Consider the following 13,515-nt stretch of genomic DNA (forward strand, 5'->3'; position numbering starts at 1 on the left):
AAAGGCTAACAGGGTTATTCAAAATGCCGTGAGAACCATCCTGTTCAATTTGATTGAAGTACATGGATAGAGATAACGGAAAGTTACGTGTAATGAATTGACAACCTAATAAAAACGCACAATCATAAGTGATGATAGAATCAAGGATTAATGAACTTAGCGTGATCTCAAAAATCATTGCTCTATAATGTTCAAGTAATTAATGCCAACATGATTGTCGAAGTGTCAGGAATGATTATGTTCATGTTTAATGAGGATTGATATCAGTAATTGCATTATAATAGACATACACTGGTTAATTAGGAATGAACAGCAGAATTTGATTCAATATGTCAGTTCTGATCCTTTTTTAAAAATTGTTAATCGTCTTGCTCACAAAAAGAATGTGGATTTATGTGGTTGTTTATCAGTTTGTTAGATAGTTTGCATTGAAAACTGTAAAACAACAAAAAGATTTTGGTTTGCATTTTATTGCATTTCATGATAGAATGTCTTTTCTTTGCATATTTTTTAGTTGCATGAGATTATATTTCAGAAAACTTATAAAGATTTTATCTTCTCTTTATTTTCTGATTATCCTCTGAATGCACAATGATATCTAAAAGAACCTTGTCAAGATCATGATATGTTTAGCCACCAAATCATAAGATAGAAGTTTGTAGAACTTGTGATTGTTTGAAGGACATTAATGATTTAAGTTGTTAGTGAACTTAAGATGACATTACACTGTAGGACTTACTCATGTGAAACAGAATGTTTAGAGTAATAACCTTGTTTTGGTTAGGATCTTTCATCTACCTAAGTGTTAATGATCATTTCTTGAAGGATTAGTGAAGTATGACTCAAATTGAAAGTGCTAGTTAGCTCTAAGATTGCCAAATGAGTCGAAATCCTAAGTTAGTGAAAATTTGAAATTGCCTAAGTGGCTCACTCGAACGATTGATGTGTGAACCGTACAAGTAACCACACGTGTGAGGTTAACCGTACGGATGACCCTGTTCTAGAATTTCCCTAAGACATCTGGGTCACACGCATGAGTGATAATGTGAGATGTGCGGTTGATGGTGAACCGTGTGATCAACCGTACGGTTGATCAACCGTGTGAAGCACAGTCGCTCACTCTTGCACACTCTACCCACTTTTTCTCTCAAAATTCGATCATCACCAATAGAGTTTTCCACCGCAGCATTTGTTAAGCACATTAAGCCGACTCCAGCGCCACCAAATAGGGATATTTTCATCAAGTTTTAGTTGGCTAATTCGTCGTTTGAATGTGTCGAAACCCGAAGGGTTAGTAAGTCGAATTTTATGAAATTGAAGCTTGTTTTTATGCTTATCTGTTATTGTTTTGTGTTAAACGATACCTAATGTTGCTATTGTGATGTAAATCGGCCCCTAAAATGATCAATCATGTAATCACGTCAATTTAAATATAGCATTTAATATCGGTTTCATCAGATATGCACGAGTGACATCACTCGCACGCGTGGGACATGACTCGCACGAGTCAGTATCGTGTGAACTTCGAGCCCACTCGTTTGATTTCATTTGACTGCTCACTCGCTTGACAGAGCTGACACGTGTGATTAACCGCACGAATCACCACACGGTTGACTCACTCGCTTATAAATGTTGCCTCAACTGTGTACCTTGTCTGAAACCATGTTACTGCTCAAACGTGTCAACAGTGGCACGAGTGACTGTGTTACTCGCACGTCTGATCACTCAGCCGCACGTGTGATAGTATCACTCGCATGGTTTGTCCTATTAACAAGTTTATGACACTATGATGCAAATGCTTTGATGTTTTATGATATGTGGATTGTATTTCTAACATTTCTGTTGCTATTTCAGTTTGTTAAGAAATCAGCAATGGCAGAACAACAAGTCAATGTTCCAGTTGTTAACCAAGAAGCTCAGGGGGAGCAAGTAAATCCTCAAGTGAATCCCGTTAACCCACCTGCTCAACAAGAGATTATTCTAGAGATAGGAGAGCTCAACAATCAAGTCGCCCTCTATGACACTACTCTCAAGAGGGGTGATCATTTTAAAGAGATTATAGCTTTTCTTCAGCGATCAAGGATACATACTACTATTTCTACTCAATGCACAGCTTACTATAGTCACCAAAGGGAGTTATGGAGAAATGCGATACTTGTTGTGTCAGAAGCTGAGACTAAGCTGGTTAGTACTGTTGAAGGGCATCAGATCGTTGTTTCTTAGACTTTGATAAGGAGGATTTTAAGTTTTAATGATGAGAACTGCTCCCATATGACGATCAATCGAGAAAGAATTCACGGATGCTTCAAGAGATGTGCATATTCTGGTTATATCTCTGGTAAATCTGAACTGATGAAGACTTTTCTGCCTCCATAGTTTAGATATCTTGCACATGTGATAATGCACTGCTCGAGTGGACGTAAAGCTGCTTTTGATAAACTGGATGAGAAAGTGTAGAGTATACTTATGGCACTTGTCCTAAGGGCTCCGTATGATTTCTCAGGATTTGTCTTCTACTACTTCAAAGCGAATCTTTTCAGTTCTACACAGATATATCTCATCTACGCCCGTTTTCTTCAAATGATTATAAATGACGCTGTACCAGATCTACCAAAGCTTGAAGAGGATATTATTCACCTTAAACTAATGAATCCGATAACCTTCTGGAGAATGGAGGAAACAAGAAATGAGGATTTGAAACATGATTTTAAAAGAAAGCTTGTTTACCACGTCATCAAGGAGAATTATCGATGCCCAACTGGAAATGCTTGGAGAAATGAGGATTTCGACTCTAACTATGAAGTTACTGACGAGGAGGAAGGTGGAGGTGATAATTAAAGAGCAACTGGTGAAGCTCAAAGAGGAAATGATTATATTGTTGATGTTAATGATGGTGATGATGATGAAGCAACTGAGGAAGATGTTAGTTTGATTCAAAGGAAGAGGAAAGGTAAAGGACCAATGACTTTCGAACAGCCAAAGAAGAAGGAGAAAAGAATAAACATAATTATGACTCACCTCATAGGTCATCTCAAGGAGGTTCTAAAAAACGAGCTCAGAGACAATCTTCCGGTTTCATAAAGGACGCTAGAGCCGATGTTACCTCACCGAGACCCGCCACCACAACACCGCAGGTCACATCATCAGAATTCAAGACACAGCAAAATCTTCTGTTGTCGTTGATTACTAGGATTACTAATCTCGAGAATCAAGCCATTGAGGAGAATAAAGTTAGTGAAGCAAAGATTGAGTGGTTAGTGGAAGAAAATAAAAGGTTGTGGAATCGAATGGACCGTCAGAAGGGAAAGACGGAGAAGTTAAAGAAAATGATTTTGGCTATTAAGAGTGAAAACAGGTTGAAGTTGAAGGAGATGAACGATAAGCTCAAACAAATTACCTCTGGTAAAACTAAGTTGATAACGGATGGAGGTGAATATTCCTCTGATTTGGGAGGTGATGACGAGAAAGATGATGAAGAAGGTGCTGGCACTGGAGGACCCTCTTTTGAAATTCCGTTAGTGATACCTATTCGAAGCTTTAATGAATATGGTGAGGTCTTTACTGCTGAATATTATATGAATTATTCAAATGTTTTTGATGATGCAGAAAAGGGGGAGTTCCAGCAAGTGATTTCCCAGTGGAACAGCTTGCTGCTCTGGCATACGACAATGAAAATGATACAGAGGATGCAGAGACAGTTGAAGCTGAAGTCAAGGCTCCACAAGATGACCCAGCTACTAATGTGCCTCCCGAATCAATCTAAAATATTGACTTACGTGATTTTGATAATCTATTTGCGGATGAAAAGAGTGAAGATTCTGTTGGTAAGGATAATGTGAAAGAGGATGTGTTTGTTGAATCTGAAGATGAATTGGTGACAGAATCTGAGAATGAAGAAGAAGAAGAAGTTGACATTGTTATGCATTCGCTCGAGCCCTACTCGAATCTGTCACTCAATACTTTAAGTGACTTTTTCAATTTGAGTAGTGAGGTGAAAACAAAGAGGTTGAATGAATTAGAAGAGGTGAGGAAGGTATACAAGGAGCAAATCAAGGAAGTTGATGTGTTAATGGAAAGGAATAAAACAATCCGACATGAGAAACTACTCGTTGAGAAAGAAAGAAAAGTGATTGAGCTAAAGAAGAAGAAACTCCGAGCCGAGCAAGCTAAAGCCGAGGTATGGAATGAGATTAATAAGTGGTTCGAATGTGATAGGATTAAGCTTAACAGGAAAGTTGAAGAAGACGAAATCCGTCAGAGTTGGTGGAAACAAAACGTTGTTAACCCTGATCAGATGAATAAGCCAGAAGTCGAGCCAAAGTTTATCAGTTTCTATGAAAAGGGAAAGAGAACCAAGAAGTATTCCAAGGGTAAAATTTTGAGCTGGGGTTACTTCAAGGAGATCAATTTTTTTGCGATGAAGAGGGAAGGAGGAGTTGATTATATGGCAAGACCGAGTCACTTCAAAACTCTACCTTACTTTGAGATCATGCAACTTGCGAAGCTGAAGATCTTGAATGCTGAAGATAGTGACCTTTCCAGGTTGTTTCAGAGAAAACTCAGATATGAGTACAAGACAGGGAAATGGGATATATTTAAGTCAACAGCCGCTAGGTTTTCCATACACCCAACAAAGTTAAATTCAAAAGGTGGACCTGTTCGCGTTGTTAAGTTCCATCCAGCCAAGTACATGACACAATCTCCTTTGATGCCCTTACCCAAGGATATATGTAAAAACATCAGATGTTGGTTCTATGACGAATTGTCGAAGGAAGCAGTGATTCGGACTGCAATTGAGAAAGAAGATGGAAGCATACAGTTTGACAATGTGAGGATTCTATATCCTATATGGCTGAGAAACTTGTCGAGATTTGATGTATAGACACTTCACCGCCATCACATTATGTTCCGAGATGATAAAAAGGAGGAAGCTATGAGATATGAACGTGTAATCGATGTCTACTATGCCTACCTCAACAGAGAAAGTGATGCTCAAAGTTCAAACCAAGCTCAGGCCAACTGAATCCTGTCAGATACTGTGTTGCTAGTTTGTATTTTATTTTTGATGTATTTATGTGAGATAGAGAATCTGGATTTGTATTTGATGTTAAACTGATGTTACTTTTGGACTTATATGTATTTCATGGACGTTTACTTTATAGTAATCGATGGTCTAAGTCATAGGGGGAGTTGTTGATGCATTTTCTGTAAGTCCCTAGACATATATCCTACGTTTGTGATTAGTACTTCAGTTTATGGGATACCATGATCGTTCGTTATTATCTTATATGTGTTTATATGTGGTTACAGGTACTGCAGGAACGTGATATGGAAGTTTGACTAGCTTAGACTCAATCAGACGTACGAGTGAAGTCTCACTCGTACGGCTGATAAGCTCATACGCACGGTTGAGCTGAGTTGAGTCACAAATCTAATCTGAGTATACATACACGAGTGAGTGATCACCCATACGGCTGAAGCAGCCCACTCGTACGAGTGACGGCTGACTCGCATGGTTGACTCAACAGCAGGGGTATTTAAGTGTTATGTTCTTCATTTTATGTTAAGCCTCTCATTACACACACATCACTCAGATCTGGTAGCCTTGTCCGATTCTCTCTTAACCCAAATCACTCAAGAGGTGAATAATAGCTCTAGGTGTTAATCTAATCACGCATCCATTGTTGTGGTTTGACTAAATTAATCCCAAAAAGCACAATATTCACTAGAATGGTTTGATTCACTAATTCTGCCTTTGTGTGAATTAAACCTGTTGATTTCGAAGTTCCTAGTCATGTTTCATCCAATTATGAGATTTCAAAGCTAGAAAGCTTGAATCTTTTATGTTCTTGAAGATCTTTAAAGCAAGAAGCTAGATCTTCAAGTTTCATGAAGATCATAAACACAAGTTTTGATCTTTTAGCAAAAATAAAGTGATCTTAAGCTATAAAGCTTAGATCTATCAAAGTAATGAAGATTCAAAGCTAGAAAGCTTGAATCTTTTATATTCTTGAAGATCCTTAAAGCAAAAGGCTAGATCTTCAAGTTTCATGAAGACCATAAACACAAGTTTTGATCTTTTAATCAAAATAAAAAGATCGTAAGCTAGAAAACTTAGATCCAACAAAAGTAATGAAGATTCAAAGCTAGAAAGCTTGAATCTTTCATGTTCTTGAAGGATTCAAATTAAAGTTTGAATCTACAAGATATAACAAGATCAAAAAGCTAAAAAGCTTGATCTTTCTATGATGATGATGTCGTGATTATGAGAAGAAGAAGAAGAAAAAGAAGAAGAAAATTTAAAACTTACAATTTTTAGTGTGAGAAAGACTAGAGAGAAAATTAGAGAGCAAGTGTGTAAAATGAGAATGAGATCAAGTGTGAAATGAGTGAAATAAGCTTGGTATTTATAGTGGTGGTGAGGCCTCATGGCCGTGGGTTACATGGGGGGACAAGGGGACAACTTTTTGCTTTTTTTTTAGTAGTGGTCTAAAGGTGGTGCTTATTGTTGGGATCCCATGCAACATTTGTAGTAATGGTTAACAAAATGTTAGTATGTTGGCTCATCTTAATGGGTTTTTGTCCTATATCTTAATGGGTCATAAAGTTATTAAAATTGAACTAACTTAAGAGTCCATTAGCTAGAGTAGGGTGGGCTTAAGTCCAATATGGTAGAAAGTCCACTAAGACTAACTAGTGTGTATTAGTAAGTTACTAAGCGTAATTAAGCAACCAATAAGCCAAGTTATTATCATTAGAAAATAACAATTAGTATTACGTAGTCATAATATTCCAATTATGACAAAAGTTAAACGTGTACAAAAATACATAGCTCGTTCTAAACGTCAAGTGACACTAACCGTCATAAAAGCATTCGAGGATTAAGTTAAGTAACTACGTACTTAATAACACGTTCTAAAATATAAACGAAAGTAATCAACATGAAATAAGATCTCAGAATATAATCTAACACAGTACGCACAAATACGCAGCTTCGAGAAAATATAAAGCACAAATATAAGTCGAAAAAGTTGGGTCGTTACAGTCTCCTAGCTTTTCGGGTATATAAAATTTTTGAAAGATAGCTTTACATTCTTTTATAATAAACCTAGAGTCATTTTCAACGTCTTTGCCTTTGTTAGATAACAAGGTTTTTAAACATTTTCCATAATGTGGGTTCCCTTTTAATAAATCTATGAAAGGAATATTAACGTTTATTTTATTAAACATAATAGCGAAATCCTCTAAACGTTTTTGCTGTTTAGCTTTCCTTAGTTGTTGAGGGTATGGAACGGGTTCTAAGGGCTTGTCAATTTTAGAGGGTAGATCCATTTTTAAGGGAGTTTTATCATTACCTTTCCAGTACTAGTTTCATTAAATGGTTCATGATTTTCCTCTTGACTAGGTGCGATACGATCTTGTGTTGTTTTACCACTCCTAGTAGTTATAGCTTGTATTTCTAGACTTCCCTTTGGATTCTCTAATGTATTAGATGGTAGTGTTCCAGCTTCCCTAATAGCTAACTATTTAGATAAGGTTCCTAGATCCTTTTCCAAATTAAGTATCAAACTCTGACGAATATGATATAGCACATCGATTTTATATAAGATAACATTATTTAATTCAGTTTGATTGTAAATATATCCTTGCATCATGTCTGCTAATCCCTTACTTATAGTTTCTTCTTGTGATATTTGCGAGAAATTTCCTCTAATAGGTTTTTCTTTCAATTCTATTAATTCTTTTTCTAAAATTTCTATTTTATCATGTAGAGAAGTTATCTCATTTCTAACTTCAATCTTAATTCCTTGTTGATTTTTATTTAATTGATACCAATAATGTGATTGAATGGCTAAGTTGAAAATTAACTGTTGTAAGTCCTCGGGAGTTTTAGAAAGGGTCGCACCACCACCGGCGATGTCGATTTCTTTTCTAGTAGCGACTGTAATATTTTTATAGAATTGCATTAATTTTTGAAGATCATTTAATCCAGGTTGAGGGCATGACTTTATTCATTTTTTATATCTAGTCCAAATATCATATAAAGTTTCTTGAGGTTCTTGTTTAAATTGACTTATTTCATTTTGTAATCTTATCATTTTAGAAGGTGGGAAGAATCTTTTTAAGAATTTTTCAACCATTTGATCCCATGTAGAGATTTTCCTTTCAGCAAGTTGATTAAACCAGTCTTTAGCTTCTCCCTTGAGTGTTCAAGGAAAAAGAATAAGATAAATATGTTCATCTTATATTTGATTATATTTAAAAAGCGTGCACATACTAGTAAACTTACGAAGATGTTGATAAGCATCTTCTTCAATAGTTCCGTTAAAATGACATTCTTCTTTAATTAGGTCTTGTATTTGTTTTTCAATAGTGAAAATAGTTTTAATAGTTGGTGGAATTATAGCGGTTCCATGAATTTGTCTTGAAGCTCTTAAGTGATCTTCCATAGAAAGTTTTAAATCATTCATTGTGTATTTCTAAGTGTTTCAAGTGCTTTTAAGTATTTTGAGTTATTCACCAACAAATGGCTGTCAGCATCTAGGTTCCAGCAGAGCCCTTTAAATCGGAATCCCAGTAACCTTTCACTAAAGGAAGACAGTCACCACTCGTATTTAGGTGTTTTATTTTATATTCTTTTGATTCCACTGCGATCCCCGGCAGCGGCGCCAAAAAGTTGATGTGTCAAAAGTGTGTGCATTAATGCGTGCCTTTTTAATCTAGTTTTAAATTAATGATATCCTAATTTACGGATTACATTTAACACCCTAACGAGCAACAAAACTCGATCAGATGTAGTTTAGTATTAAGTAAGTTAAGGTTCATCCCAATAGAACGAGTGAATTTTAGAATATAAATTTGGGTTTTAAGGTATAAATGATGATTTAAACAAACGAACAAATAAATTGCAAGTAAATAAATAGAAAAAGATAAACAATAATAAAGAGAACATATGCTTGAATCTTTCACACTTTGTTCACAATTCCCTTTTTGATTTAAGTTCAAACTCAGACTCGTTATTGACCTAAGAATATCTAATCTAAGATTAATTGATCAGGTTAATTCTAAAATAGATTTTTAGATTTCTTGTTAGCATTAAGACCTGATAATAGATTTAGTGTGATTAACCAAACCCTAATTATAGTTACTAGCTACAATTCTCACAACTAAATTAATCCGATTATGTTTAAATTTATCAAGTTTTAAACATAGTGATGTTCTAGCTAAACCTAATAATAATTGATTGATGTAAACCATATTAATCTAACGGTGGTGCTCTAATCAGACATAAAACATAACAGGAATTCTAGAGATTCTGTCAAAATAAAGTTTCCATTTTTATCACATGAAGCCGGCGGCTTTGTCAACGAAGCCGGCGGCATCGTTGTATTTGTTGAATAATTCTGCTGAATACTCTTTAATTTGATCTGAGTATAAATAACATACAAATACTAAAATTATCAGATAAAGTCGGCGGCTTTGGTTCATGAAGCTGGCGGCTTCATGTCCCAAATTAGAGTTTCTGTTTTCTTCCATACAGTTTGATTATTTAGGCAATTGATCACAAAGTGTTACATGATTCAAGCATATGTAAGGCTGTTAGCCCATAACTAAAGTAAAAACAAATAAAGGATAAGAATTAAGATGAAAGATCATACCGACATAGAAGATATTGAAAAACAAATGATTGATTAATGAACTTGAATGTTGAAAGGAAATAAAAACCTAACCAATTCGTGTTTTTGCTCTGAATGCAGAGAAAACTGATCGGAATTGAATAAAAACTCTGGCCTAAGGCTTTTATTTATACTGTTTCAAAACCTTACCCAAGTCGGCGGCTTCAGCGTGAAGCCGGCTGCTTCCTTGAGGCGGTGAATTCTTCTCCAAATAAAACTTGATCCGCAAGTACAAAACACATAACCGTCAATATTAAGCTGGCAGCTTTGATAGCAGGCCGGCGGTTTCTAGGATCCGGTAATCTTTTTAATTTGGTTTCAATTTTTACTTGAACTTGGTCAGCAAGTCGAGAAATAGTGTCACTAAAGCGGCGGCTTCAGTGTGAAGCCGGCGGCTTTAATCTATTTTTTTCTTTGGCTACAAGTTTATCACATTTTACGATCAAATTTGGAACTTTCTGGATATCTTCAGGGAAGCCGGTGGCTTTATAGCCCACAGGCTGGTGGCTTCATCTAATCTTCTTCGTTTTTTCACTGTTTTTGTTCCTGTTTTGCACATAACTTAAACAAAATATCAAAAATACCTATTTTTCCCTTTTTACCAATTTTACTTCTTCTTCCATTAAAACCGCCACTAGCATCATCATTCTTACTAGTTTGTAGTTTGTTGTTGTTTGTTGTTAAAGATCAAACTTGTTAGTTTGTATCTTCATGTAATCTTGGTTACTTCCATCTTTTGTTTGATGAAGAACCTAGAACAAGAATCTAAACTTTTTAGTTTATGGTTCTACACTTAAATGTCAAAAGATTTAAAGTTCATAAACTTTATAATCATACTTGTGTTCATGTTTTGTAGACTTAAATTCTTAAGATCCAAGCTTGACTTGAATCTTTTTAAGTATGAAACAAACATGGATATAATACTTGTAACTTTAGTTTATTTCTTTCTTTTGTAAGTACTTTGTGTTTTAGCATTGAAATGACTTTAAAATACCAAGATAACTCCTCAAAATGTTATCAGAATACTGTATAATTTAGGAGTTCTCAGTTACGTAAGAAGAATTGAAGAAAGCGGGCTTAAAACGAAGAATATAGAGCAAAAACGGCAAATGTCAAGTTACGACCTCGGAAACCGAGTTACGATCCCGAAAAAATAAAATTGGTCAAGAGATTTAGAACCACACGTGCTAGCCACATGGGCTGCCCTCTAGAGGTACACGGGTTGATGTGCCTCAGCCACACGACAAGTCACTCAGGAAGCCATCTCCACATGGCCACCCTACAAGGCCTGCCCAGTATACACGGACTATTTACACGGCCTGCTAGGGTCAGTTTTCCTATAAAAAGAGCTTTGATCTCTCATTTGTATCATCATCAAATCAATATAAAAATTTCATTTATCTATTCAAAAACACTTTTAATATTCAATAAGTAGTTTAGTATCTAGTTAGTAGTTTATTTTCGGAGGATGTTCCCGAGCCTCTGCAATCAAGAGCGGATCTATGTAAGCTACAATTTCTCAGGTTTTAATCCGAACACACTTTTAAATTTACATATGATTTCTTATTATCTATGTGTTAATTAAGCGTTGTGATATGCTAGCTTAAAGTTATCTGTATGTTTCCATGATAGAAACTTAGGCTAGCGTGATTATGTAATTTAGTACGATTGTCGTTACTCTGCTGAAATTGTGATTCAAATAAGCTTGTTTGTTAGAATCTTGAGGATTGACCAACCTATGTTGTGACTGAGACTTGTCCACTTTTATGAAATTAGCTACTTCATAGGATTTAAGACCCTCAGTTATACTGTACCTGAAGCATCTCTGAAGTTGGTATGGCCAGAGTTCCCGAGAGACATTTAATGCGCTTTCAGGACACAACAATTAGGAATTGAGACATGAATGACCTAGCATGCCTGATAACTATTCCCGAGACCTCTTAGGAGTGTTACAACTTATCTAGTTACATCCAATCGTATGATTCAACCCTATTGCATGTTCTTATTTGATTATTTCCTAGGATTGTTCTTAATATATATATTGTTTGTACCTTATAGGTTCTTATATGTTTTACTAAACAGATTAATACTACAATGTTGTATAATGATTAGAATTAGTTAAATCTCCATAGAATTATGATAGGGTTGTTAGTTCCTAAAATGTTTTGTCAACTTAACCCAACGGGCTCCTCCCATTTGTGATTTTATTCATTCTAAATGACACATTGTTAATCTGTCTCTTGACAGATAACGAGTGTTAGGGTTAGAACATAACTTTTAACAGCATCTATTGCTTTACAAAGGATAATACCCGAGGTTTAGACAAAATCCGAGAGTGTAACCACATTGAGATATTTGCCGTTGCTCAAAGAGAACTTCGAGAGGCTAGAGAATGACAGGCTTGTACGATTGGCTCATCCGATTAGATTCTTACTATTCTAATTGGAGTTTTAACTTAAACGTAATAACTTTTCCTAGCCTAGGCGTATATCATGGTCAGCATTTCCTTGATCTGAAAACCCTGGATATCCCTCTAACCCTGTTACTTTTTTGCAATTAGGACTGGTAATTCAAAAACAAACTACTACCCTTCTATCTAGTCAATTTAGTCAAAGACAATTATGCGCTTGAACTTCAATTCATTAAACCATTTAAAAATACGACCCTAGGTCAACTTACACTTTCTACCTTAGAAAGTTAAGACATAATTTATTTAATGACCCGTCCTAATCCATCTGGACGAATATATTACATTTGGTTACATTGCGAGGTACTTGACCTCTATATGATACATTTTACAAACATTGCATTCGTTTTTAAAAAGACAAACTTTCATTACATCAAAAGTTGACGGCATGCATACCATTTCATAATATATCCAACTATAATTGACTTAATAACAGCCTTGATGAACTCAATGACTCGAATGCAACGTCTTTTGAAATATGTCATGAATGACTCCAAGTAACATCTCTAAAATGAGCAAATGCACAGCGGAAGATTTCTTTCATTCCTGAGAATAAACATGCTTTAAAGTGTCCACCAAAAGGTTGGTGAGTTCATTAGTTTATCGTAAACATTCATTTCCATCATTTTAATAGACCACAAGATTTCAGATATTTAATTGTACACGTAACCCGAGTACATAATGACACGCGTAACCCGTGAATTAAAATTCATTCATATGGTGAACACCTGGTAATCGACATTAACAAAAATGCATCTAAAATATCCCCATCATTCCGGGACTCTCATCGGACATGATAAAATCGAAGTACTAAAGCATTCGTAACCCGGATGGGGTTTATTAGGCCCAATAGATCTATCTTTAGGATTCGCGTCAATTAGGGTTTCTGTTCCCAAATTCTTAGATTACCAGACTAAAAAGGGTGATATTCGATTTCGATAATCCAACCATAGAATGTAGTTTCGATTACTTGTGTCTATTTCGTAAAACATTTATAAAAGCAGCGCATGTATTCTTAGTCCCAAAAATATATATTGCAGAAGCATTTAAAAAGGGAGCAAATGAAACTCACGATACTGTATTTTGTAGTAAAAATACATGTGATGACATTGAACAATGCAGGGTTGGCCTCGGATTCACGAACCTATATCATTTTATTTTTATTAATACATACAATTGAAATTTCATAATTTCATTTATTAACATATATTATTTATATATATTTCGGAGTTATATATGATTTATAATAGATTCCATTTAAAAGCATATAATTTATTTTATATCTCAAATTATATGTTATATATATATTTATTTTTTATATGCATTTAAAGTGATTAATATAGTTATATTAATATCTATATATATTTAGTA

The sequence above is a fragment of the Rutidosis leptorrhynchoides genome, chromosome 7, assembly GCF_046630445.1.
Source record: "Rutidosis leptorrhynchoides isolate AG116_Rl617_1_P2 chromosome 7, CSIRO_AGI_Rlap_v1, whole genome shotgun sequence".
NCBI classification, from domain to species: Eukaryota; Viridiplantae; Streptophyta; class Magnoliopsida; order Asterales; family Asteraceae; genus Rutidosis; species Rutidosis leptorrhynchoides.